The following is a 27,915-nucleotide window of genomic DNA, read 5'->3' as shown; positions in this document are numbered from 1 at the left end:
TTAACAGAGGGGGAGTGTCCATCAGTGTTTAGCTGTTGCCAGGTTGTGCAGTTCTAACACAATCCCACTTCACCACTTCCTATGAAATAATCTGCTCAGTTTCCTATAAGTAGCAGTAGAACAGTTCGATTTTAGTCCAGTAGGGCCTTAGAGACCAACCAGAGTTTCAGAGTGTGAGCTTTCAAGACTCAAATCTACAGGACTCAAATCTAACTGTTCTCTTGAAGACCAGCATGGCTACTCTCTGAAACTATAAGTAGAAAAGCAATATTTATTTAAATTTATATCCCGTATCCCACCAGCATGGCTTTTAAAAAAACAAAACCCTTCAGGAGGCTGAAAAACATAAAAGCTGTAACATTGGAAAGCTTTTATCAATTAAAAAAAAATAACATACCGAAATAGATAGCAGCCACTTTTATTACGATAAAGATCGATAGAAATACCAGCAGGCAATGCAAGTCCCATTAAAACTGCAAAGCATTCTAGGCAGCAATCAATTAACAAATGCTGAAAGTTCTAGTGATGAATGATTTCAGCATATGCGTGATCTAACACTTGACACATTCCACTTTATAGATAACTAGCTGCTAGTGATGATGGAAGCAGAGAGTAATTTTGCTATTCAGATTCTTTGAGCAGAGTTACATTTCAAGATCTTACAAAGCAAATGAAGTAGGTTTGCCAAGTCCCCCTTTGTCTACTTACAGGGGATGGCCAGGTAGGATTGCCAGATCCATGTTGAGAAACTCCTAGAGATTTAGGAGTAGAGCCTAGGAAGGACAGGGACCTCAGTGGGGTGCAATGTCACAGAGTCAGCTCTCCAAAGCATTCATTTTTCTATGTGAACTGATCTTTGTAGTCTGGAGATGAACTATAATTCTGAGGAATCCCTAGGTTCCACCTAGAGGCTGGCATCCCTGTGTTCGGGATTAACTATGTCCAATATGCCAAAGCTATCCCATTTGAACATATGTTTGGATTCTGGAACCCTGAAGAATCAGTACTGACTGCCTACATACTGGACAGAATGCTTCTCTCACTCAGATGCTTCCCTTGATTCATAGCCATCAGGTTGAGCCAGGGACAACACGGAACATAAATGCAAAACACATGGGTAAGTGCTTCCATATGAAAAAGTTGCAGTGCAGTGTGCATCTGTGTTCCTGGGCAAGATATGGATAAGATAGGCTTGTAGGGGGGAGAGGGGTAACTATTCACAAACTAGGTGTGGCCCAGTGGCTGCAACTAGTTGTCTGTCTTGCTGAGTTATATGGATATTGGATTATTGTGTCTGTCAGTTTGCTTTGTTTCATGTAGAGATACTTTTTAAGGTGTCCTGAAAGATAGCCTCAGCTCATGGCTGGTTTGGAGATAGTGGGGATTAGGGCTGAAAGCCACTTCAGCAGCCAAGCTTTTTCCTTAGTTTTACCTGACTAGGTGCTTGCATCTGCACACAATTGACTTCTCAGAAGCCAAGGATACTCTGCTGACCTTGATTAGGCATCTCTTGTTCAACGGTTCTGAGAGCAAGAATGATCCTTGCCTCAATTTGGAATAAACAGCTAGCAATCCCAATTATCCTTCTGTGCCAAGCTTGTAAAGACAAACCTGCCAAGATAACAGTCATACCTATACACTGGGAAACTATAAATGGAAACCTGTAGCTACTAGTATTTATAGCAGCTAAAATGGATTGATTTGTAGTAATATTTCTCCATGGAATGAGGTATTATTTTAATACTGTACAAATCAGCCCCAAGGCAGTTCTATGGGTCTGATCTGTCATCGGCAGCATGAAAAGCTGTCTGGGTGCAGTGATGCAGACAGTGCTGGTGCCTCAAACCCACCTCATGAAAAGCTGTCTCTTGCTGGCATTGTTTCAAGTGGTGAAACTTTGCTTCGATAGGAATGGGTGGGGCCACATGCAGGACGAATCCAAAGGCTTAGCTTGAGCAAGGAATGAGCAGCCAAAGGAGGATAACCACATAGTTTGTGCACATTTAATCTCACTTAAACACAAACTGAACACATGTGTGATGTAGCTGCCCAGAAGGCTAATGCTGCTTTTGAACACGTTAACAGAAGCATCATATCCAAGCTGTGAGAATTAATTGTTCCATTTTCTCCTGCACATGTCAGAACTTCTGGAATACCTGTGTCTAGTTCTGGGCATTGTGCTTTAAAAACAGATGGCCAGGGGTCTTGAAAGCCAGTCCTACAAGAAAAGGGTGAATGGTGTATTTTTATCGTGAAGAAGAATGAGGGACACGTGATTTTACTCTATCACATGGAAGAGGGAGAAGATTTGTTCTCTGCTGCTCTAGAGTGCAGGACTAGATCTAATGGATGTGACTATAGCAGAGAAGGTTGGACTAGATGATCCAGAGCGTTCAATAGTAGATGACCCAAAATTTAAAAAATTGGGCATGTTAATCTTATTAAAAAGTTGTGCCCAGTATCAAGTGAAATGTGGACTGTAATAGACAAAGTTACCTCTGAACATGAGAGAACTTTCAGAAAGTTATCAAAAGTATTTCTGCAGGGTGGCCGGTTCATCACATTCCTGATTCTTACTACCAGTTCAGAGATGAAGTTTCAGTGCAGGATGAGATCCTGTTCAGGGAATCTAGAGAAGGAGAAAGGGGCCAGGGACTTCCCTTTGCTGGAGAAAGAGGGGGGACACTTGCAAAGGGTTAAATTGCTACCATTGGTTTTGTTTCCTCCCCCCCACACCCCATTTCACCTGGGAAAGGCATTGGTTTTGCTTCCTCCACACACACACTTCAAAGGGGTGAGTGAAGCTAAAGGGTTAAATGACTCATAGCCATTTAAATCCAGCAGCTGAGTGGGTCTACCAGTCAGCTGTTAAGTTTAAATGGCTGACAGCCATTTAACACCAGTTTTGCTTCCCCACCCCCCTTTGAAGAGGGGGAGTGAAACTAAGGGGTTTGGTGGCTCACAGCTGTTTCAACCTAACAGCTGAGCCACAAGTCCAGAAGGCGCTTTCCTCAAATATCATTCACAAACTCTGAACCAGCTCAAGTTCAGGCTGAATTTCAGTGTGCAGATATGGAAGGATAGTCAGATGAAACAAAAACATGGTGTGATGTCCGCTCCAAAGATCTCGTACCTCCACGTTAAAAAAAATACCATATAAGTATTTATGATGGCAAATAGTGGTTGCAGAGAGCAGTGGTACCCTGGGAGGTAGCTCCATGTTCATATGACATAATCACATGGGCACAGATTCAGGTGAAACAGAAGTTACTTGCTTCAGATTCCATGAAGAACAGTGGACAGTGCTTCAACAATCACAGAGGAAGTCACAACAGAAGAAGTGGATGATCAATATATTGTAGATTACTCTTCTAACTCTAGGACTTGGAATATGCTCTGCACTGAAAATCGTTATGAAAAATGTGTGCCCTGCTATGGTGCACAAACTATCTTTAGATGATAAAAAATGTTTTAAAATGAGTTCTGAATATTGTTTGCTCTATCAGAGGTTGAATTCCTCCTCTGGTCAATGAGATTTTGAAAGTAATGAGGGAATCAGAGAATAAGAAGCACTTACGGACTTATTTTATAACTGGTAGATCGACACTTTTTCAAACACTTTTCTGGCTTTGAAAAGGAGCTTGATTTTACAAAGTGCCATCTGTAACTCATGCCTCAGTTCTTTCTGTAAGTCTGTACAATGTTTCAAACCAATTGCCAGAATTGAACATTAAGAATCTATGACATCAGCCACAGCCTTTATATTTGTACTTTACCTGAAGAGACCCTTAAATCAAAGGCAGCAATTACTGCAACAGGCGAAACTGATGCCTGTTTCCACAAGGTCAGGCACTAAACAGCATAGGAATGTCAGAGTTTTGATTTTAAGAAAGCTCAAAGGCAGGTAAGGTATAAAAGTCTGAGCTTTAATGTTCATCTATTATCATCTGAGTTCTTTCTGCCCCTCCTGTGACTTTGATGAAGAAGAGGATCGCTTCTCTCATGTGCTGAAAACATTGAAGATTATGGGCTGCTTTGATGAACTCTAGAAGGGCAAGGCAGTTTTAAAGAAAGAAATTATTCTAATACTTGATCCTTGTATAAAAACTATTCATGGACTGCTTAAGCTCTTCCATTATTCACAAAGGCAACAATATAATCAGGCAGAGATAAGGAGGGAAAACAGGTCAAAGAACCCACCTCCTTTTAATACTTACTTCCTCCTCCTGAATTTTGTGAGAAGTTTCTCAGACCTTGAGAGTTGCTCCCCCCCAGTACTCTGGGTTTCTGATCACCTGTGGATGGGTTCCTGAGCTTTAGCAGAGACAGCTTTGGAACCAGGGATGCCAGCCTCCAGGTGGGACCTGGAGATCCCCTGGAATTACAGCTCACCTTCAGACTATAGAGATCAGTTCCCCTGGAGAAAATGGATGCTTGGGAGTGTGGACTCTATGGCACTGTTCTGATTGAGGTCCTTCTCCCCAGGCTCCATTCCCAAATCTCTAGGAGTTTCCCACTCTGGATCTGGAAACCCTCCCCCGCCCCCTGTGCTTTGCCGGTGGCCAGGGGGGAACTGGAAACCCTATTTGGGACAGTCTGGAGCAGGGGTGGCCAAACTTAAGCCACATAGCATAAACATCAAATGTTTGAGAGCTGCAAGACATGAACATCAGAGGAAGGGAGGGAGGAAGGAAGGAAGGAAGGAAGGAAGGAAGGAAGGAAGGAAGATGGGAGACAGAGGTAGAAAGAAAGCAACTTTAAATGCATTATCCAAGCTGCCAGTTGGCTTGGCTTGGGGAAGGGATTTAAAGAGAGAAATGCCTTCTGCAAGCCGGCCAACAGGGCTGTGGGGGCTTCAAGAGCCACACAATATGTGTGAAAGAGCTCCGTGTGGTTCCCAAGCTGCAGTTGGCCACCCCTGGCCTGAGGAATCAATCCTAGAACAGAACTTAGCCTCTCCCTCACAAATGGGCACTTGTAGGACACTACCAGTGAATGGAGGAGTGGCACTACAAGTCTCTTTATACTGAATCCTGCATGAGGGGCAAGGTTTCTGAGGTCATTGCTACAGCCTACATATTTTTCTGCCCTTTTGTCCCTCCATAATTTGTAGTTCAGTGCATAATGCTCAGAATACCGGAAGGGTGTGTGTGTTGTATGTGTGATGGGGGGAAACAAGTCTTCCTCATGCCCATTGCAGCAGCACTTTTGAAGTTTAGTTTTGGTCCAGAGAATAAACTTATTGATGCTGATACATTAATAAATAGAACTCCTTCTAGACTGAGAAGGAGAAGACTGAGTGGGGGAAATCAACTGCTCTGAGCTTCCCAAAAGAAAAGTGGAATTTAAGTGTAATGAATAAAAGAAAAATCTGAACATGTTCATCTATAGTTTAAAGTTCATTTCTTCCTCTGATACATCTTTCTCCATGAGCTTTACCTTCTTTATCAACCAAGGCCAGTACCATTCTTTTGTCAGTTGGGTCTAACATTGAGAGGTAGGACCTTCTCAGTAGCCACTCCTGAACTAAACTTTCAAACTCCCCACTTTAAGTTATTTGCTGGACACCATTCCTGCTACTATTTTGAAAGCTAGTTAAAACATATTGATTCCAGTGCCCTTTGGCTGGTAAGGTAAGTTTGCATTGTTGTTCTGGAAGTTTGCGTGGTTTAGAAAGGTCTTATTTTATTACTTTTGTTCATTGCCCAGGAACCTTGGTATAAAAGTACTGTAAGTCAATAAAAGCACTTGATTTCCTGTTTCATGCAAAGGAGGTATGGTTAGACAAAAGGGTTGACAATAGGCCTACGGGGGGATGTCTTGTCTTAAAGACTGCACAATTGACGTTTAAAAATTTATTGATCCTCTTTATTTCGAATTATGAGATAAGAATTACTCTGATGAAGGTCAATTTGAAATAAGCTGGCAACCTGTCTGAGAGATCAGTTACAAACTGGATTTATTACTGCCTTACTCATCTGGTTGGAATAAGGAATTGTGAACTGAATTCTTATAACCTTAGGATTCTCTCCCACTGAAAAAATTTCTACATTCGATGTGTCATGCTTTGAGAGGGGGAACCTTTGAATTTTTATGGAGTGAAACACATTAACACTATTGTCTGTTATCCTTTATATAATAAAAGTCCTTTTATCTTGGTGAAATGGCGTACCCTGATTGGTTGGGACTGTGTATCAACCTTTGGCCCATCAAACCATCAATCAACTGCTCTTGTATCACATTGACTGACTCTGCTCTCCCCCACCCACTGCTGGCCCAAGGACAGACAAGGATTGGCTCTCAGGGGAAACTGCTAGGCAACTAACCTTGCTTCTCTCAGTAAAAAGCAACCAAGCTTGGTTCTCTCAGTAAAAGGCAGTGGAGGGGGGAGGCCTTTTCCAGTCACATTTTGGCGTTTGAGGGAGAACTCATTGATTGACTCCGCTCCTCTCTTCCGCCTAGTGGCTGTTGCTAGCCAGCCAAGCTGATTCTGTCAGTATAAGGAAACCAATCTTGGTTCTAGCAGTTTCTTGCTCTCCCTACTCCCCCATTGGCTAAGCTGCCTATTGCACTGCTTTGCAGAGGAGAGAAAGAAAGCCTTCCCTCAACTTGCTGAGGGATGGAGGAGGAGAGAAAGAACCATAGAAAAAGCTTTCTCATGATTGGCTGAGGGAGGGAGGAGGAGGAAAGGCTTTCTCTCGATTGGCTGATGACTCCTCCCTATCCTCCTCTGGAAGGGAAAAATGGTTGCCTGTAGCAGCAGGCCAGATACAGAGAGAGATAGGGAGGGAAAGTGAGAGGCAGAGTCCTGTGAGGTTCTGTGTTTAAGACCAACAACATTATTAGAAAGAAAGTGTTGGTCTAAAAGGTGTCACTAAAAGTCTTTGAGGGAGAATTCATTGGGACCAGTCCTGACAACAGCTGCTAGTTCCAGGTTGTTGGGAAATTCCTGGAGATTCTGTGGTGGAGTTTGAGTAAGGCATAGGAGTTAGTGCTTCAGAGCAGGGTCTGCCAGACAGGTTCTTGTTGTGGAAGCTGACTTGGTGATTCTGGAACAGTCACAGACTTCCAGCCTAACTTACCTTGCAGGGTTGTTTAGATCAAAGGAGGGAGAGGAGAATGATGTAAGCCCCCCCCCCAGTGTGGAGAAATACTGTCCAATTCCTATATAGAGACTGCAGGGAGGGAGCAAGCAATGGAAAGCTGAAGTCAGAGGGGCAGATAAAGGAAAGGAGATAGAGTTGCCAACTCTAAGTCAGGAAATTCGTTGAGATTTAAGGGGTGGAGCCTGGAAAGAGTGGGGTTTGAGAAAGGTTGGAACCTCAGGCAGGTACAATGCCATAGACTCCACCCTCCAAATCAGCCATCTCCTCCTGGGAAGCCACTGTTGCCAGTCTCCAGGTGAGGGCTAGAGATCACTTAGAATTACAACTGATCTCCAAATGGCAGAGATCAGCTCCCCTTGAGGTGGGGAAGGAGTGAATTCCTTCACTTGGGTGGGTGGGAAGACAGCAAGGGGGGGGGCAGTCACCCAGAACCTCGTTCTAGAACCTGTTGTATTTTTCTCCACAACTGGCCTTATTCCTAGTCTTGCAGTAAGTATTTATATGTATTAATTGGTGTTATTATTGCTTACAGTCACGTACTTTGTTTATAGGCAGACAAAGGGTTGACAGTAGGCCTAGAGGGGGGGAACTGCCCTGTCTTAATGTGTGGAAGAACAATACATGGAAATGGGCAATTGAAGCTTTTCATGATGTGGAGGTCCCATTAAGCCTCTATTAAAACAGCAGGACATTTTCTCCAGATTTGTTGGCAGTCCTGTTGCCTAACCAGAACTCCAGTTAGATATGAGAGCTATACCTCAAGTATGGTTGCTATGTCACCCCTAGATACCGGCAGGGCTGGGCTGGTTGGGTCGCCAGGCTGGGAAACTGGAGATTTGGGGATGAAGCCTGGAGAAGACAGGGACCTCAATGGGGTACAATGCCATAGAGTCCTACCCTCCAAAGCATCCATTTTCTCCAAGAGAACTGTTCTCTGTAGTCTGAAGATGAGCTATAATTCCAGGGGATCCCCAGGTCCCCCCTGGAGGCTGGCTTCCCTAAATCCTGCACAGAAATCATGTCCTATTTCACCTAATGGCTGGATGTGTATGTGTGTGTGTGCGTGCGTTCAAACTGGTTGTAAGCAGCATGCTTTCCACACATGCCCAATGATTCTCTCCTTCTTACATATTCTAGATTTGAACTTCTCTGTTAGTTACAAGTTCCAGGGCTAAACATACATTAAAATTAGCCTTGTCCAGTACTGCCTGTTCATATGCAGTAGTTAATTTATGAAAAAGCAGACCCTCAGTGGTTTGAACCCAGTTGGAAGCTGTTATCCAACAACTCAGAAATCAGCAGGGGTTTTTTGGAAGAAAAAGCCCAGCCAGAACTCATTTGCATATTAGGTCACACTCCCGGACACCAAGCCAGTTGGAACTGCGTTCCTGTGCATTCCTGCTAAAAAAGAAAAAGCCCTGGAAATCAGGGGGTTTTCACCTAAAAACAGACATAGCGTTGGGAGAACAGCAGTGGCGATACAGTGATGAGAGTAAGGTTGCCAGGACTGGGTTGACAAATACCTGGAGAGTTTGGGAGCAGACCTGGGAGAGGGTGGGGTTTGGGGAGGGGAGGGGTCTCAGCATGGTACAATGCCATAGAGGCCACCCTTCAAAGCAGCCATTTTCCCCAAGGGAGCTGATCTCTGTCAGCTGGAGATCAGTTGTAAAAGCGGGAGATCTCCAGGCCTCACCTTGAGGCTGGCAACCCTAGATGAGAGAAGGACATTCTGCCTATGCTTCTGAATTATCTCCTTCTGTGACAGGTTGGCCTCTTTAGCAGCCCTCCTCTGGTTATAGAATTCCCTTCCTGATAGTGAAGACTTGTGTGATGATTACAGGACATCCGGTGCAGAATAAAAACATTTTTTATTTCAAAAGGGCCATTGAGTATGTGCTAGGATATCTTCTTCTACTTAAAAAAAACACAGATGGTCATTTTACAGCTTGGGCTTTTGGGGGAAGGGGTATTTCACTATTTTTGTTTTAATTTGCTGGCTGCTTTTACTGTTTCCCTTTTTTGATCACCTGCACCTACTTTTATTTTATTTATTTTTGCTATTAAGTCGTAGCTGATTTACGGTGACCCTATGGAGTTTGCAAGGCAAACATTCAGAGGTGTTTGGCTATTGCTTGGTTTTGCATAGCAACTCTAGACTTCCTTGGTGGTCTCCCATCCAAATACCAACCAAGTCTGGCTAGCCTGGTTAGGGCCTGCTTTTATTGCTTCCAGTTGGTTTTGGGGGAGGAAATAACTGCATTCAGTGTATTTTATTATTGGATCTTTTTTTGTGAACTGCCTGAGGAGCAAGAAAGGCAATGATGGTAAACTAAACTAAACTAAACCAAAATGTACAGGGGAAGGGAAAAGCCCAATGCTAATATAACATATGATATGGATAATTTCAAGTTCTGTGGACCAGTACTGACTTTGTGGCCAGAAAGCAGTCCTTCTGTATGCAGAGGTGAGGTGGGGGACAAGCATTTGTGTACCAAGAAAGGATCTCTGATAGAGCTTGGTTGGGAAGAGGAGGAAGCTCTGAAAACTCAGCCCTGATAACCCCTACAGTCATATTTCAGGAACTACTATGTACCTTTTTTGTAGTTTCATCACACTGTAGGTTTATATCTCTTCCATTGGGGCAGAGGTGGAAATTAACATAAGAGTATATTGCTATAGATTTCCTGACCAATGTTTCTTCTTGACAATATGCAACAGCAGCTGGGATTATCCCACCCACCCCTTTCCCTGCTCGAATGTGGCAATGTTCTCTTTCTTTCCAAGTGTTTGCTGTATGTAGGTCAGTGCTGTGATTTTTTTTCTCCTTTTCTTTTCTTTTTCAAAAACAAATCTTGTGGTTCCTCTGACTAACACAATTCTCGCTGGATAGAAAACCTTTGGGCCTGCTGTAGTTCGGCTTGATCTAAAGAGAATTTCACCAAGCAAGTATTGAGTGCTCAGAAGCCGAAAGTGCTGTTTCTGGGCCTTTCTTGAAACTGTGCAGTCATTCACCCCTTGCTAGTGGCTCACATGACAAAGGGCCACATCCTTCCCGTATTGCGCTCTCTCCTGACTAGCTCCATCTGTCTCCATAAAAGATGTTCACTAAATAATTCAACATGGCAATGTGATCTGTCATCCACCTCCCTTTTTTACTCTGGTGACCTGATAACAACAGGTCGGCTTGTTATTACTGCTCTGTGATATTGTGTAACCATTTGCAATCTGAAGCATCAACACACTAATGGAAACCCTGTGCCCCCAACCTCAGCCCAGTTAAGGCTGACAGGTCTCAGAGTTTGACCTGGAGTGCTAGAGTTTTAACCTCCTTATTTGTTAAAAGATTTCTGGCTAGCCCTTCCTAAAGCTTAGGGTGGCTTACAAGGAGAAAAATAAAATAAAAATCCTGTTTGCACAGCAAACTACAGGCCAATCCAATACAGATGAAATTTTAACCAGCGCAGCCTTTAATTTAAAGCAACAGTGCCCTTGGTCCTTCTTAGGTAAACAAGTAAAATTTCAGGATGAAGAGGCAAACCATTTCCTTCCAGCCCAACCCAATGATTGAACATAGAGCAGGAGTGGCCAAACTGCGGCTTGGGACTAGCCACATGTGACTCTTTCACACATATTGTGTGGTTCTTGGAGGTCGAGGAGAAACTTAATGCAGGCTTACTCTCAAGTATGTGTATGTAGCATCAGGACCTCAGCCAGCCTCTGAATGCTGACCCATAGGTAGGCAACTATTTCCACCGTGTGTGAAGTGGGGACGGAGGGGGAAATAGGTAGGCTTGCAAGCTCTTCTCTTCCAGAGACCTAGAGCAGGGAATGAGAGCAAAAGAGCCAAGGGAAGGAGAGAGAGAATTGAAGAGGTGCCACAGGGTTCCCCATTATTTTCATAGCTCTTATAGGAGCTCTATTTACTAACCTCCATGCCAAAGCAAAAAGACACATAATGATGCAAATAGTGGCTAGTGATTTATATGGTACATATCCGTTTCCTTCTCCCACTGGAGCAAAAAACCCCAATTCTGTAACCTTTCTCTATGCTGGTCTTATGGGGGCTGTTATGCCCAGCTTTTTAAAAAGTCTCCTTTTAGCATGGTTGTGTTGTAAAGTGAATACATATGTATTTTATCTTTCTATGCAAACAAAGTATTAAGAGTTTTAATAAAAGTGTGTGTGTAATATTTGTTCAGGTCTTGCAGTTCTCAAGCATCTAGTGGCTCTTATGTCAAGCAAGTATGGCCGCCTCTGACATAGAGTAAAATCTGATTTGCTTAAGGTTATCTTTTCTGACTGGCAGTGGTTCTCCAGAGTCCCATGAAGAGAACTGCACCTGAGATCTTTCTTAAATGGAGATGCCAAGGACTGATCCTGAGACCTTCAAAGTGAAGGTTACTTACCCTGCCACCCTGAGCCACGATATCTCCCAGGTGCTTTATCATGCTCCTTCACTATTACTGAGAATAAAATGGTGCATATTTTGCACTGGAGTTTTTTCTACTGGTTCTACCTCCTGGTCCATCAGAAACTACCCCTGATTAACACACACAGTCCAATTCTTCCCATACTCATTATCACTTACTTGCTTCCATAGAACTCAGTTTAAATAACTGGGAACTGAACTAAGCCCTATTTGCATGGCCCATCCCATCTTCCACACACTCCTGCAGTGCTTCTGGCTTCTGTTCTTGGTCTAACTTCAGTGGAACTTCAGAAAGTGACTTTTATATTAATTATCTTGCTATAGCAGGAATTCCCAACCTTTTTGAGCCTGTGGACATCTTTGGAATTCTGGTACAGTGTGGTAGGTGCAGCCAAAGAAATGGCTGCCCTGAAAGACAGAGCCAGCCACAAAATGGCCATCACAGCTCACCTTTCATCTCACAGTGGAGATTTTTATGCTGTGGTGGTCAATGCTGCCAAAGCAACATTTTTTACAATCAAAAGCCTTGCTGGGAGAAAGCCCCATCTGTCTCCGTCCACTTTTTAAAAACACTTGGCATGCACCAGAAAAAGTACAAGCAGGTGCCATGGTGCCCATGAGCACTACATTGGAGACCCCAATTCTACAGCATGTTTAGTATTGAATTCCTAGGCTCCACCTTCAGGGGGTTGAATGTCCACTGGGGACTCCATTATACCCTGTGGAGACTGGTTCCCATAGGGTATAATGGAAATCAATCTGAGGGTATTTGGGGCTCTGTGGGGGCTGTTTTTTTGAGGTAGAGGCACCAAATTTTCAGCATAGCATCAGACCTTAAGAAAAAAAAGGACCAGGGGAGTCCAATTCTATTAGCCTCAAAAGAAGGTACCCCCATCCTCCATTATTTCCAATGAAGGGAAGGCATTTAAAAAGAGCCCAGCCCCTTTAAATGTGATGGCTGAAAGTCCCTTCTGAGTTCAATCATGGTTGTCACAACCATGCTCCTGGCTCCACCCCCAAGGTCTCCTGGCTCCACCCCCAATGTTCCCAGATATTTCCTGAGTCGGACCTGGCGACCCTATTTGTAGATAATATTAGGTTTCAAAAAAGATGGCATTTGTGATCATTTAGGACTGAAGGTATGAAGTCCTTCCAAAATAGTTAACTTGGATTCTTTCCATAATGAGGGGGGGGGGGGGGGTTGGGGGGAAGGGGGGTATTAAAGACATGGATTATTTTTCCACAATGGAAAACCCCAAGTTAACCCTTACAACACAGTCTAATTGCCTCATACATGATTCATGATAAAAACAATTATGGGATTTGGCAGTAAAGTGTTCACAGATATGGGACATGTGTCAAGGACACTGCAAAATTGAAATGACAGGTGATTAATTCAAAGTTGAAATATATCAATTTATTATAGCATGCAAGCATTTTTCTTTATGACTATTGATGTGAGTGAATATTTTATCATCTTTTGGCTGAAACTTCATAGAATTGCCATGGACTGAGTAAAATGCCTTCTTTGATCAGATTCGCCTAAAGAGTTAAAGTCCCAGGCTGCATATTCATTCCCTAGCATAGGTGTTGTATGTATTCCATGGCTGCAGTTTGCCTTTTTAAAAAGTCTTCTTTCATGTGTTTGGGGGAGGAGGGAAATAAATGCCTTTTAGAATTCTGCTTTTAGTTTCCAGTTTTCTTTCATAACCAAATAGTAGCTCATAATGACAGGGCTACTCTCCAGAGTGTTAACAGCATCCATCCTCATTGTGAAAATCATTATAGTAACTTTTGTGGAACTCATTCCCTTAGCTCTCTCTACACCTTCCCTCTTAATGAAACACCCTCTTAAAGTGTGTAGCATGTAGCAGCAGCTAGGAGGAATGCAGGTTGCCCTCTGGACTTAGTTGAACCTAAGAAAGCCAAATGAGGAATCTGTGGAAGAGGGAATCCACAAAGGTCTTCTGCATATTATGCTAAAATGGTCCCTAGTTCAAAACTCACAGGTTAACTTTTGTCTTTAGTAAGCCTTGGGTTTCTGTTTGTACAATGGGAATAATAATGAGCTGCCTATTTAATGATGGTTTTGCAATTTCTGGCTTCTCTCCCTAGGGTTGCCAATCCCCAGGTGGGAGCAGGGGATCCCCAGGGTTGGAGGCCTTCCCCCCACTTCAGGGTCATCAGAAAGCGGGAAGGGGGAGGGAAATGTCTGCTGGGTACTCCATTATTCCCCATGAAAACTGATTCCCATAGGGTATAATGGAGAATTGATCAGTTGGTATCTGGGACTTTGGGGGAGCTGTTTTTTGAGGTACAGGCACCAAATTTGCAACACAGCATTTGGTGCCTCTCTGCAAACAACCCTCCAAGTTTCAAAAAGATTGGACCAGGGAGTCCAATTTTATGAGCCCCAAAAGAAGGTGCCCCTATCCTTCATTTCCACTGGAGGGAAGGCATTTAAAAGGTGTGTGGTCCCTTTATATGGGCTTTTTCACACAGTCTATGTATTCCGGTATGGAAGCTGGTCAGTTACTGAACAGTAACGGGTTTCTGCTGGCATTTCAGACAGACCCGATTCAGTAACTGGCTGCTACCGGAATACTCTCACCTTTTCACACACTCCCACGGCTGTCCCGGTAGTGAGGCGTGCCTGAGTCATTACAAACAAAGAGCAGCTTCTTCCACTTTTCAACCCCTCCTTCCGGGTTGAAATCACTATGGGGTGCTGTGTGAAATGTCCAGTATCTAACCCGGGAGCAGTTTTCGCGCCCTTTTTCGCCTGCCGGCGCGCGCGATCTCCGGCTTTTTTGGGGGGGAATGTCGGGCTAAGATCGCTATAGCGCTATAGTGACGTATCACAACAGCATCACCATAGGGATGCCTGGGCTCCATTAAGATGCCAGATATCGCCACCACTGAAACCTGGTAACTTATCACAATAGAGCCTAGCCATCTCTATGGTGTTGCTGTTGTGATACGTCGCTATAGCGCTATAGCAATCTTAGCCCGACATTCCCAAAAAAAAAATAAGCTGGAGATCGCGAGCCGGCAAGCAAAAACGGCTGGCGCTGGTGGAAGTGAGATAAGAACGGAACAGTGTGAAATGGCTCGCTTCAATCACGGAACCCTACCGGAAAAAAAAACATGTGTCTGAAAACTCCCGTCCCTGTCTCGGATTACTGCAAGCGGCACAATACCGACTCCCTTCCGGTTTCCACAGGTAAGTGTGAAAAGGGCCTATGTGATGGCCAGAACTCCCTTCGGAGTTCAGTTATGCTTGTCACAACCTTGGTCCTGGCTGCACCCCAATGCCTCCTGGCTCCACCCCCCAAAGTCCCCAGATATTTCTTGAATTGGACTTGGCAACCCTATAGACTCTCCCTCTCCTTCTCCCTGAGTGCTGTTTCAGCTTCATTCAAGGCATCAGATGCTTCTGGGAAATGTCATCTCTGCAGCCTCTGACATCTTATGTCAAGAGGGTTTGCTGACCAAAACTACTATTATATGCTTTGAATGTTACCTTGGGAAGCCCAGATGGTTAATATATCTAAACAGAATAATATATAGAAATAAAAAATATGCTAGCAGGCACTGATAGGTAACATGAATACCAGCATTGTCTGTTTTTTAACCTAGCTGTCTGGTTTAGCTGTCTAACTATATAAAGCTGTTTTACTAGATTGTTATGAGGACAGGATCTGTGTTTTCATGTTGCCGTTGGGTACTTACAAGTAGCTAACAACCCTAGAATTCTTTCTTGTGGTAATTTGACCTGTTAACAACATCAGAATCCAGCAGACTCAACTAGATGTGTTGGAGAAAAGTAAACAGGTCACCGAAGGCCTCATGACAAGCAACAGGAGTGCTAAATCAGTCCAGCCTCTAGGCACTCTGGCCTTCTGCTCTGGGAAAGCTCAGGTTCTGAAGGTAGACATGCCAGTTTCTCTGTAAAGTCTTTTGTTGTTCTGGTAGATTTCTTTGATGGTTGCAATCTGCCCTGACCTGGATGGTCCAGGCTAGCCTGATCTTGTCAGCTCACAGAAACTAAGCAGGGTTGGCCCAGATGGGAGACTACCAAAGAAGCTCAGGGTTGCTATGCACAGGTAGGCAACAGCAAACCACTTCTCTTGTGTCTCTTGCCTTGAAAACTCTATGGGGTCACCATAAGTCAGCTGCAATTTGATGGCACTTTCTATCACCACATGTGGGACTCATTGCTATTTTTTGTGGAGCTCTTCACAGCAAGACTTGAATCCCCTCTTAAGCTGCATCATACTCCCCTCTTTTTTGTTCTATGTGTACATCATATTTTAAGCTTAAGGATGCTATACATCATTGTCTCCCTCACCCCGTTTACTCCCTCTCAGCAACTTTGTGAGACAATGAGTGGCCCAGCACTCAAACCACTACACCACATTAATTCTGCAGTCCCAAGGCTGTCCTGAGTAAGGAAAGGGGAGAAGCTGAGAAGATCATGCTAGCAGTTGCCCTGTGGACGAACAACATGCGGTTACAGGGAGAGGGTCACTGGCAATTGCCTGCATGCATTCTCTAATTCCCTTTTCCTCTTCTGAAAAGTTGGCTTCAAAACAGCTGGGAACATTTGCCCAGCCTGTTGTGAAGAACTGGGATGATGGTGGCAGTATGTATTTGACTTAGCTGCTCAGGTCACCCAGCTTCTGGCCTTGGATCAAGGAATATTTTAAATAAATAGCTGCATGTGTTGCTGACCTTGGGAAGTAACCATGAATGGGCTTTTCCTTCATGCTTTATGGGTTTGCGAACCCTGTTTGCTTCTTTTGGGCTCCAATATTCATATTTATGAACAGGAAAAGGAAGAAAAGGTCCCCTGTTCAAGCACCAGTCTTTTCCAACTCTGGGGTGACGTTGCTTTCACAGCGTTTTCACGGCAGACTTTTTTTATGGGGTGGTTTGCTATTGCCTTCCCCAGTCATCTACACTTTCCCCCCAGCAAGCTGGGTACTCATTTTACCGACCTCGGAAGGATGAAAGGCTGAGTCAACCTCGAGCCAGCTACCTGAAAACCCAGCTTCCTCCGGGATTGAGCTCAGTTCGTGAGCAGAGTTTAGGACTGCAGTACTGCAGCTTTAACACTCTGCGCCATGGGGCTCTTATTTATAAACTACCAAGCAATAATTTCCTTTTTGTTTCCCCATACCATTCATGGTGTTGTGTAACCTAGCCCTTCTCAGAATATTTGTAGAAAGAATGCAGAGGAACAAGGTCAGAAGGGCACACTCTGCTCCCCTGACCTACGTACATTCCTTGGAACATGCATACATCTATCTCCATGCTTTTTCATGGTCCATGGCTGCACAAAAAGTCTTATGCATGTATACTTGCATGTCATAGGCACCATGCAGAAGGCCTTGTCAAAGGTCACATCCATGAGAACTGGGAGACCACCAACCATGTGTATTTATTTATTTAGTTCTATTTATATACCACCCTTCCCACATAAGCAGGCTCAGGGCAGCAAACAAGGCCAACAGGTAAGTTTAAATACATAAAACCAATTGAAACTATAGATACAGTTACAACTTTAAAATATAATGTTAATATTACTGTATTAGTTGTTTTAAAATATTTAAAACAACTAATACAGTAATATTAACATTATATTCATTATCGCATTGCACCAATCATTCCATTCTGATTTCTATCATAAATTCAATTCTCCCGATATAGTTCAAGTCTTGAGGCAGGCTCTTTAAAGGACAGTTCAATTTGTCCAGCATAATAACATTTCACATGTGATGAGACAGGAGTCCTAGAATTTATCAGAAGCATGTGATTCCCATAATGCACCCAATTTGTCTAGTAGCTGTTCCATATAAACTGAGCAATGCAGTGATTTTTCGATGTGCATGCAGTTTCCATACATGGGAACCATAGCCCTGGAAGATCAAATTTCTGGCTCATGTATATGGAAGCCATGCATGCATGGAAAATGTGTACATTGCCCAGTTCACACAAAACAGTGAGAGCATGTATTGGGAGCACTGCAAAGATGTCAGACTCCCAATATGTGTGGTCAGCAGACTCCCAGTTTGTATGGATAATGTCCGAAGAGAAGGTCTCATGTTCAATTAATATGAAGGGCTGGTGCTTCCCACCATGATCAGAAACCTCCTTAGAGGTTCACGCCGCCCAAGGAGAGTTGTAATCTTTGGTGGGAAATTGATTCATATTCTTGATCCCTTTTGTGGCAGCTCAGTGCAGCTTTACTGAACATAACTGTACATAACAGTCAAAATGCTTTGGGTTTTTTTCTTTTCCTAGAAGCTCTCAAGAGCTTGGTCCACAGATGCAAAAAGTGTTGAAACTCTGTACTTTTCCCAAATTCACAATTTGATGTGCTAAACATTTAGAATGGAATGAGGTTCAAAATGTGTTTGCATTGGGCTCATGATTAGGGGCTGAAATGCAAAGCTGATGCCAGAATCGTAATGTAAGCAGCACGGTTTGGATGCAGCCTCTTCCTCCCTTCAGTGTCTGAAAGCTGCTTCCCATAACTGAAACAGAGAGAATGCAAATTAGTGCTGCTGAATATTAATTCCATTTGTAGATAGTTTTTTAAGTGAATATTGACGCTGCCAAGAAATGGAAGATTTTCTAACACATTCCTATGTGGAATTATTCCAGTCTAAGTCCACTGAAGCTAATGGGTTTAGACTAGAATAACGCTGGGTAGGACTGCACTGTTATTTTGTGCACACTTACCAGTGAACATCATGCCTATGAGATGCGGCCCATCAAAATGGAGCATCTTACTGTTACATAATTGCTACTAATTTATAATTCTGCTTTCCGTAAGTTGACCCTTTTCATGGTTTGGCAAATGCAGATAAAGCACCAAGCATTTATTCAGCTGCTAATAAATAGAGTCCTGACCAGAAGTTGTTCTATCAAATGGTTGTTAGCCATTGTTTGAGTTGATGCCTGCGGTTTTAGCAACGTTTCCAAGGAAAATTGTTGCACTAAACAAGTTATAATTTGTTTCTGTTTTGAATTATGATTTTGCAAACATGAAGTTCTTGTTTGCTTTAGCTTTGGCCCATTTCCTCCATATTTTTATTAATGTACCCTGGCTATAAAATACATCATTTGGAGGGTTTGGCAGCTCGCCTTTGCAATGAAGAAAACTGGTAGAAATCTCTATATGTGTGTGTGTGTGTGTGTGTGTGTGTGTGTGTGAGAGAGAGAGAGAGATGCATTTTTATCCTAATTTTTCAATTGTGAGTAGGGTTGCCAACTTCTGTCTTTGAAATTCCTGGAGATTTGGAAGTGCAGCCGAAGGAGGTCAGAGTCTACCAAAGAGTTTAAATGATCTATTTTCTCCAGCGAAACTGATTCCTGCTATTTGGAGATAAGCTGTAATAGCAGCAATATAATTCTGGGATGTCTCCAGGTCCCACCTGGAGGTTGGCAATCCCAGAATGCCTGTGGTATGCATGACACATTTCTCCAGTCAGTGCTGTCTGTCCAGCTATTCTAGTGATTACTTCCAGGGTTGAAGTGTGCCAGTCCCTTTTAAGAGCCATACAGGCTTTTTTCCCCTTTCACTTTCCCCACCTTTTAACCATGAACTGAACCTTTGTCTGTACAGACTCCCTTTATAGTATTTAGAATTTGTTTGTGGGTTGACTGTTCAATGTAACAAGTAAGTGTTGGCATTTGGAAGGGATTGCAATGCTGTAGAGCAGGGGTGTCAAACTCATGAAGTCAAGATCTGACACAAATGGGATTTTGTGGGGCCAAGCCATGCGTTTCTTAAAATGTAATGCCAGATAACAGAGATATAGACTTTATAGAGGTGTCCAGCACATTTAAACGTATCATTTTAACTAAAAATACAAATGTGTGAGTAGCCCTGCGCCTGCCAGTCCAAAGGCAGGCCCCCCCCACTCACCTGGAGGACCCCCGAGACATACCAGCTCTAAGGTGTGTGGGTGTTTTGAAGAGACCTCCGGAGGGGAAAGAAACTTCCTCCAGAGGTCTCTTCAAAACATGTGCAGACCTCGGAGCTGGTATGTTTCTCAGGGCCAGGTGGGAGCTGGCTGCAGCGGCGGCAGGGCAAGCTTAGGGGGGTGGAAGGGAGGGAGCTGGCTGCGACGGCGGTAGGGCGAACTTCGGGGGGGCAGGAGGGAGGGAGCTGGCTTTGGCGGTGGCAGGGCGAACTTCGGGGGGAACAGGAGGGAAGGAGATGGCTGTGGGGGTGGCAGGGCAAGTTTCGGGGGCGGGCAGTGGCAGGGTGAGCTTCGAGGGAGGGAGGGAGCTGGCTGCGGTAGAGCAAGACAAGCCTCGAGGGTGGCAAGGCGGCGGCAGGGTGAGCTTCTGGGGGGCGGGAGTGTGGCAGGCGGGAGGGAGCTGGTGGCAGGGGGGAGGCAAATTAGGCTGTTGTCTTGGGCACCGGGGGGGGGAGTCCAATTTGGTGCCTCCTCGCTCCTGGCACCCTAGGCAACTGCCTAGTTTGCCTAGTGGGTGAGCCAGCCCTGAAAGAATCAACACTTGATTTGCAAGGACACAACTCCAGGAAACTTCAGCTGGCCATAGGAACACTGGGAAGTTAAACTGAGTTCTTCTCCAATGAAACACAAAGTTGCAAGGAAAATGTGGAGTGGATTTCCCATTCACATCTGCTCTGCCCAGAAGCCTAAATGAAAATCAGTTTCACATTTTCTTAGCAGCTTTACTTTCTGCTTTAGTCTCTGCAAAGAGAAGGAAGAAGGAGCTGGGAATGTGGGCAGTCTCAGAAATTCAAAGGATTAGGACAGGAGGGGAAAGGGGGGGAGAAGATTGAAGGCCTGTGGGCTGCACATTTGATATCCTGTAGAGTCTGCCCTCCAAGCCAGCCATTTTCTTCAGGGGAACTGATCTCTGTGTCTAGACATCAGGTATAATTCCAGCAGAGATCTTCAGGCCACACTGAGAGGCTGGCAACCCTAACCATGAGGTGTAATTCATGTCCCACTGAACTCCCACCATCATTCATTTGTTTGTTTGCTTGCTTATTTACTTCGCTTCAGCCCTGGCTTTCTCCCCAGTGTGGACCCCAAGCAGCTTACATGGTTCTCCTCTCCTTTTCTCCGTTCTGTCTACACAACCACTCTGTGAGGACTGGCCCCAGGTTGCTCAGCCAGTTTCCATGGCAGAGTGAGGGTTGGCAGCTGGGTCTTCCAGGCCCTAGTCTGGCACTCTAACCACTATCCCTGGCATGCATTAGTATGGCAGTTTTAGTACAAAGAGTTCTTTTCCGTTGTTACTCTGCTTATTCTCCCAACACTCCATTTCAGAAGAAGGAAACCACTGAGAGGAAGAGGAGGAGGAGATTGAATTTATACCCCACCCTTCAGTACCCAAAGGAGTCTCAGAGTGGCTTACAATCTCCTTTCCCTTCCCCTCCCCACAACAAACACCCTGTGAGGTAGGTGGAGCTGAGAGAGCTCTCCCAGAACTGTTGTTGAGCAGAATAGCTCTGTGAGAACTTATGACTGACTCAAAGTCATATCAGCAGGTACATGTGGAAGAGTGGGGAATCAAACCCAGTTCTTTCAGATAAGAGCCCGCACACTTAACCACTGCACCAAACTGGCTCTCCCTTCCCCAAACCCTGCCCTCCCCAGGCTCCACCCCCAAAATCTCCAGGAATTTCCCAACCTAAACTTGGCAATAGACTGCTCTTACTTTATTTGAGGACAAATTTAAACCAATATGGGCACATTTTGTTGAGATGAAAAGGCCCAAAGGATCCTGTATTGCTGGTCTTGTTTCTTTTCCTGCTTTCTGCATATGTGTACATACACACCACAAGTCCTGCTGCTGTTTTGTTTTCTCTCTGCTGCTGCTCCAGCACTCCAGCCAGGGCTGGGTCCAGTCCAGCTGCCTCTAAAATGTTGCCAGTTGTGGCTTTAGATTCTGCAGAGTTAAGCCTTATCCCATGGGCTTCATTGCTCTTACAACAGGCCATAGGATTAAGCTGTGAGCAGCTAGAGTTTCCCAAGGCCACCCAGTAGGAGTGTTACCTGATTAGTTTTAAGCTGACTGGCTGGTTGGTTTCTTACTTCTATCAGCCAGTCATTTTGTTTTCTTAACTCTTTCACAACATACACCCATAAGCAAATTCTGTATTTGAAAAAGCTTAATGCATACAAATGAATTGGAGAGTGTTCTTTTTCTAAAAACTGCGGCCGGCAGCATGTAGATTTACAAGATCGAAGACTGGTTCTTTTGCTGGCTTGTGAGTTCCGGAGTGGCCATTTTAAAGAAACATTTCGTTGATATTTATTATACCCCAAAAGCCATTCCAGACCTAAACAAGGCCTTACAGAATTGACTGTTAATGTTACATTCAATAATCTTGGCAGAGCTACATCAGTTTCGTTCCGCTGACTTCAGAGGAGCTATCCAAATAACATCATCTGAAGATTTGGCCTTGTTGCTTGGTAAACCTTACTCTTGAGTCCAGTGGCATCTTTAAACCAACAAAGTTTTATTCTGGGTATAAGCTTTCATCTTTTAAGTTAACCTTTAGGAGGGCTACGAGAAATCCAGAAAGCATTCACCTCAGCATGTTCTACTAGCCAGTGTGTGTAAGGATTTCTGTTATTATCATTGGCAGATTATATTGCCAAGATCCTGGGATATGTGTCCATTAAAAAATCAGAACCACCAGACTTAGAGGACTTCAGTCTAAACCAAGGAATTTCAGTTGGCTTAAACTGCAGTAACTCTACATAGGATTGCAGTGATAGTGACTTTGTGTGGTGGAAGGAAGCTCGTATGGAGCACTGATAAGAAAGCAATTAAAGTGGTACCTCCCATCTTGTACTTGGAGTACTTCCCCCAAGTTTTACTTATTTACTTTTTTATTTACTTCATTTGTATCCTGCCTTCCCCCTCATAGGGACCCAAAACAGTTTATGTCCTTCTCCTCTGCTCCATTTTATCATCACAACAACCTTGTGTGGCAGGTAGCTAATAATAATCATATGACCATGTATGCAGTATAGCCAGGAGATCCTGAGATTGTCTGGCAGCCAGAAGTGCTAGTTCTTTTACTGTTGTGCACCACTAGGTGGCAAGATAGACATGTTTTCAAAGTATGAGAGGTTCCAGAACTTCCAGAGGTGGTTTGTCATAGCCTTTGTCAGGACCCTGGTATCCCTTGGAGGTTGCCCACTCAACTTTACCTTTAAAGCCTTATATAGCCTAGGACCTGCCTACCTGAGGGACCGTCTCTCCCCACATGTTCCCCAGAGAGTACTGAGATCGGGAACCCAAAATCTTCTCGTTGTCCCTGGGCCAAAGGAAGCCTGCCTGAAATCTACCAGGGACAGGGCTTTCTCTGTAATGGCCCCTTCCTGGTGGAACCAGCTGCCGGAGGAGGTGAGGGCCCTGCGGGACCTTGCTCAGTTCCGCAGGGCCTGTAAGACAACCCTCTTCCGGCTGGCTTAGAACTAACCGGCATAGGAAACTGAGCGTAGTTCTATTAGATTTCTGCTATGTTTTAATGTTTTTAACTGCGTAAAATGTTTAAACTTAATATTTTTGTTAGATTTTATGTGCTGTGAGCCGCCCTGAGCCACCTTGGTGGGAAGGGCGGGATATAAATCATAAATAAACTAAACTAAATAAAATACTAGCCAGGGCCAAACCTGCTTAGTTTCCGAGATCTGACAAGATCAGATGAGCTTGGGTCATCCATGTCAGGGCGGTAGGTTAGGCTGAGATTATGTGACTGGCCCAAGGTCAGCAGCAGCAAACTTCCATGGCGGAGCAGGAATTCAAAACTGGGTCTCCCAGATCCTAATCCAACATTCAGACCAGTCTATGACACACAAGACAGTTCTTCCTGGTAAAAAATAGAAGTTACTTTCACCCATCTGGCTCTTTGTAGATGCCATAGATCCTTGCTTTCTCTGAGGTCCTCATACCAACCTGAAGTGGTAAAATGAAAAAGATATCGGGCCAGGGTTGCTTTTTCTGAGAACTGCAGGATTTGCACCATCACTGCAATCACCTTGCCACCAGGGCCAGCCCTAGACTTTCTGGCACCCTAGGCAAGGCTAATTTCTGCCCCCCCCCCCCCATAATGTCACCAAGACGCATGGGGAGCACCAATTCAGTGCCCTCAGAAGGCTGGCACCCTTGGCAATTGCCTAGTTTGCCTATTGGCAGAGGTCGCCCTGCTTGCCACTAACCCCTGCCAGAAACAGACAACCGGCTCAGGGGTCTCCAGTTGTCAGGTGCTGGGTCGCCATCTGAGAGACACATTTGAGAGCCCTTGAGAGAAAGAAGGAGAAACCGTGGCTTGGTTTGGCTAGAAAGCGCCAAGGTTTGCTCAGCATCGAGTGGGATTGCGGTTTGGGGCAGACGGGTGAGGCGCGGTCCCCACTGGCTCAAATCCAGACACTCCTTCTGGCTACCTAAGCCAGTAGCCCAACTTGGACGCGCGTGGGCCAGAACAGAGAGAGGTTTTATTTCTTCTTCTCTCCTCCCCCCGCCCCGTCCCTAACTCTTGGCAACAGAAAAGGAGGGAGCAAAAAGGGGAGGAGGAGGAGGAGGCGAGCCTGGTTTTACTGCTTTGCAAAGACCCGCCTGATTTGCATATAAATAAATGAGCGGCTCCGGCCAGCGCCCCATTTGTTGAACTGTCCACCGAGGCAGAGACTTTGACTTGCTGACATCACCGCTCCTCATTAGCATGCAGGAGAGGCGAGCACTGCAACAGCGACGCTTCCGAGGCTGGCGAGCCAGCCGGGCGGCTGCGCTAGGACTGCCTGGAGCGCTCTAAATGTCTCCGGCTTGCCCAGAGGTGGGATCGCTGCTGCCACGCAGCCGGGGGCCGCCTCGGACGAGGGCCGATCCCGTGAAGGCGGCGGAGCGCTGCTGCGGCTGCCTGGCTGGCGATGGTTTGCTAGGGGAGGGGAGCGGAGAGAGGCTCTTTTCGCCAGAGCCGGGAGCCGGAGAGGAGGCGATGTGAAAGCTCGCAGCGAGCCAGAGCGCAGAAAGGGGCCAGCGCACTTTTCCAGCGGACGGTTTCCAAGGCAGATTTCTTTCTTTTCTTTTTCTTGAAATTTCCCCTCCTCTGCCAACCCACCCAATGTTTTTCCTGTGCCTGTGTGCGTCTTGGGGAAGGCTTGGACGAAAAGCCTGCGGTTGCTCATTTCCAGACATTTCCCCGCTAGCCTATCACAGCGTCAGGGCAAAAGGAAAACAAGATACTTGACTATGCGGCAGCGTTTCCGAGGGTCCTGCGAGCAGCCCAGGCGCCCCCACGGAGAGTCAACTCCAAACTAACACAGCCCGGAGGGGGGCCGAGGGGGCTGAGCGGATATTTGTTGTGGAAGGGAAGCGAGCTCTCCCCCCAGATCTGGACTTGGAATCTGTTGGGACAGGTAAGCAACGCACCTTTTCTGGTCGAGCTCTCGTGCCTTTTTAATGACCGGGTGTTGGACCTCGTGACTCTGAAGTGTGCTGTCCTGTCATTCACTTGAAAGGGACTGTGCTCTTGCCTTCCCTCATCTGAAATAGAGGTGCTTCGAAGTCAGCCCTGTGGATTTCAGAGGAAGTGGTTTCCTTGTCTATAGACTTTAAGGGGTCCGGATTTCGGGAGTCGCCGATGCTCTTTGCTGGTGGTAATCTTTTTTCAGAGTCGCTTGTAATGCGATTAGGCGTGTTGAAAGATACTTCTTTTATAATGGCAGTACTTTCTCCCCTTATCCTTTTAATCTTCTTGGCCGGTGGTGATGCTGTTCACTGAAACGGTTAATTGCTAGTTTGGGCTTTTAAAGACTCGGGAAGTCAAGGATGAATGCTTGAAGTCACTGGACACCCCCCCCCCCCTTTAAATAATCATCCTCCCCAATCAGCTGATCTGAAAAGAGCCCTGGGTGTTAATTTACTGCATGGTCACTTGCACCCTAGAGTGCTTGAAACCTTCAGGATTTTCAAAGCAAGCTGCAGATGACTCAGACTTCCAGCAGAAGATATTTTTAGCTTGATGGGCTTTTGGTGCAGCCCTTTGGAGATGCTTCAGAGGCTGCTGGCACATGGCAGCCTTGTCACACCTTTGTTTTCTTCTGAAAGCTTGAAGGAGCCTGGGGTATTCTGCTGCTGCCATTCATCTTTGCCTGCTTTCCTTGAGGTTTAGTTGGAGTCGCCCATGAACGCCACATGGACATGACCTGTGGCCCTGTCGAGATTATAATCTACTTGTTCTTTCTTTTGTATTTGGTGTGGCTGTGCTTTGCCAAACCTCTAGGAACGCCCCCCCACCCCCCACCCCAAGGATCAGCATGAGGCAGAATAAAGCCAGGCAGAAGATTATGCCCTCCGGTTTGGTTTCTCTCCTTCATTTGAACCATTCCTCCTCCTGAATCAGTTATAATTTCCTCTTGAGCACCAGTGCTTTTAAGGAGAGGTTATCAGAAGCTCCCACTGTTAGTTGGAAGGGGGATCTGAATATGTGACAGGGAGGCATGTTGTGGATTGGCCCCTGCAGTGTTTGCAAATCTCATGAGATTTCCCCCTCCCCCTTTGGCATGGTGCTTCTGCCTCCTCCGACTTGTCATGAGTTGGAAGCCTTCTATATTGTACTTAACAAAAATGAATCAGTTTTGCTGGCTTTGGATGCAGTTTTGCCAGTGTCCTCCACAAACACACACACTGACTGTCCTTTCTTCTTCTGATTGCTTTCGCAGATGGGTAAGTCCAGCCTGTCTCAGGGGATGCTGAACTTTGAAATACTACCATATGTAAAAGAGTCAAAAGCTTTCTAATAACCTGAAGCATGTTTCGCTCATTGCTCACATAACTTAATAAAGAGAGAGCTCAGACCTGCAGACTTCAAACCTGTCCATTTCTGGTGGGGGGTTTAATTTAAAAAAATCCCATGGGTTGAGGGAGTTGCAAAATAATTTTCGAATGGAACTGCCAAAGCAAACATTCCCAATGAAATGGATAAGATGTTTAAATAGGTTTGAGAAAGAGGAGCAACGCTACAGCAATCAGGAGGGAGCCTTGGTGGGAGGGGAGCGACTGTGTTACTACAGCTCAGAGCTGTAGTTGTCCTTTGCTTCCACCAAAGACCTTTTTTGTGTGCAATATCCTGCGCTGAATCTTACCACCTTCTGACTCACTTGTACCAGTGTAGGTGAATCCATAGGGGACAGATCATATGCGTTGCTATGCAGACTTCAAGTTTGCTGCTGTTGCTGCTAGTGCAGTAGAGAACATGCATCTCCGCCTCCAGCCTCCGTGGCATGCTGTTGCCTGGTACACAATTCAGCTTTAATTCTGTGGTAAGAGTATACTTTGCAAAGGTTTGCATTGCACCGTAGGTAATCTTCTGTGGTTAACTGATGCATGATTCCATTGCTCTGTCATCTTTTTAAAAAATCATGTGTGAGTCTGCATAGTGCTACCTATCTTGCAGCCTTGGAGATAAGCTGCTCTGTTGAGAAGCAAGGTACGGACCGAATCCTGCGTCCTTTTCGATGCAAATCCCTCTTTTTATTTGGCCAGACGATAAAGGAGTCCCTTGAGACGAGACGCCTGCACACTATCTTGCAGAGCCAGAGAGTGACTGAACCACACACAGTGCAACTATTAAAAAAAAAACCACCCCCACAGTGCAACACAAGCCTTTGAAAGCACTCTCCTGCTCTACAAAATGCCACAGAATTAAAAAAAAATATCACAGGGTGTATTTTGAGACCTGTCATTCTCTAAGCTTGGGTCCCTAGTCTTCTCAAGAAAAATAAAAAGCGCACTTGAAATGTCCGTGTCTGCTGAATGCATACAATGAAGTGTTTTGAGCAGCCTTGAGATATCTGACAGTTCCTGCGAAGTTTGCAGGTTGCCTGGGCTGGTGTGTTTTCAGCCCTGCCATATGGGAACCCTCAACGGTGCTTCCAAGTCCAGACATTCAGAGATCCTGAGGCAAGTGTGCCAAAATCATGAGAACAGTTTTTTTTTTTTTTTTAAGTTCAGGAGATGCGTAAGGGCCTCTGAGACATTGTAAAGGTTCTTTTTTATTTGCATTTGGGGGACTGGAACAATATTTTATAGCTTGCAAGCTGTTAGGAATTGCTCCAATTTGCATTAAAGACCTGTGTGCATAACTTCAGGGACTAGGGTCTGGGTGGAAGGGGGGGGTAAGCTGTGCAGATATGAGGTGACTTGGTAAGTCTGCAGAGGTTAGGCTTTTTCTTGATTCTTCCCTACCTGTGGAAGGCAGGGAACCACCACCTATGAAAGGGCTCAGCTTTCCTGTGCATTAGCACTAGCAAAACATTGTATGTGTGTGTGAGGGGGTATCTCACTTTCCTTCCTTACGATGCCACCACAGCT

At 45.1% G+C, this 27,915-nt stretch overlaps 1 protein-coding gene across 3 annotated transcripts in view; it reads left to right on the top strand.

The window, feature by feature from the left end:
* PRICKLE2 (prickle planar cell polarity protein 2) overlaps positions 1-27,915 on the top strand; it is a 426,571-nt gene that overhangs the window by 228,437 nt on the left and 170,219 nt on the right. Inside the window, exon 1 of one of the 3 annotated variants that reach the window (XM_060239450.1) lies at positions 24,933-24,959. The exons of the other annotated variants lie outside the window; for them this stretch is intronic. The gene's annotated coding sequence lies outside the window, so the exon portion shown is untranslated. Of the gene's footprint in view, positions 1-24,932; positions 24,960-27,915 lie in introns of those variants that run through there. 3 annotated transcript variants of the gene reach the window in all.

This window comes from Heteronotia binoei, chromosome 5, assembly GCF_032191835.1.
Source record: "Heteronotia binoei isolate CCM8104 ecotype False Entrance Well chromosome 5, APGP_CSIRO_Hbin_v1, whole genome shotgun sequence".
NCBI classification, from domain to species: Eukaryota; Metazoa; Chordata; class Lepidosauria; order Squamata; family Gekkonidae; genus Heteronotia; species Heteronotia binoei.
The sequence above is the reverse complement of the archived record's forward strand: the minus strand, read 5'-3'. Positions and strand labels throughout refer to the sequence as shown.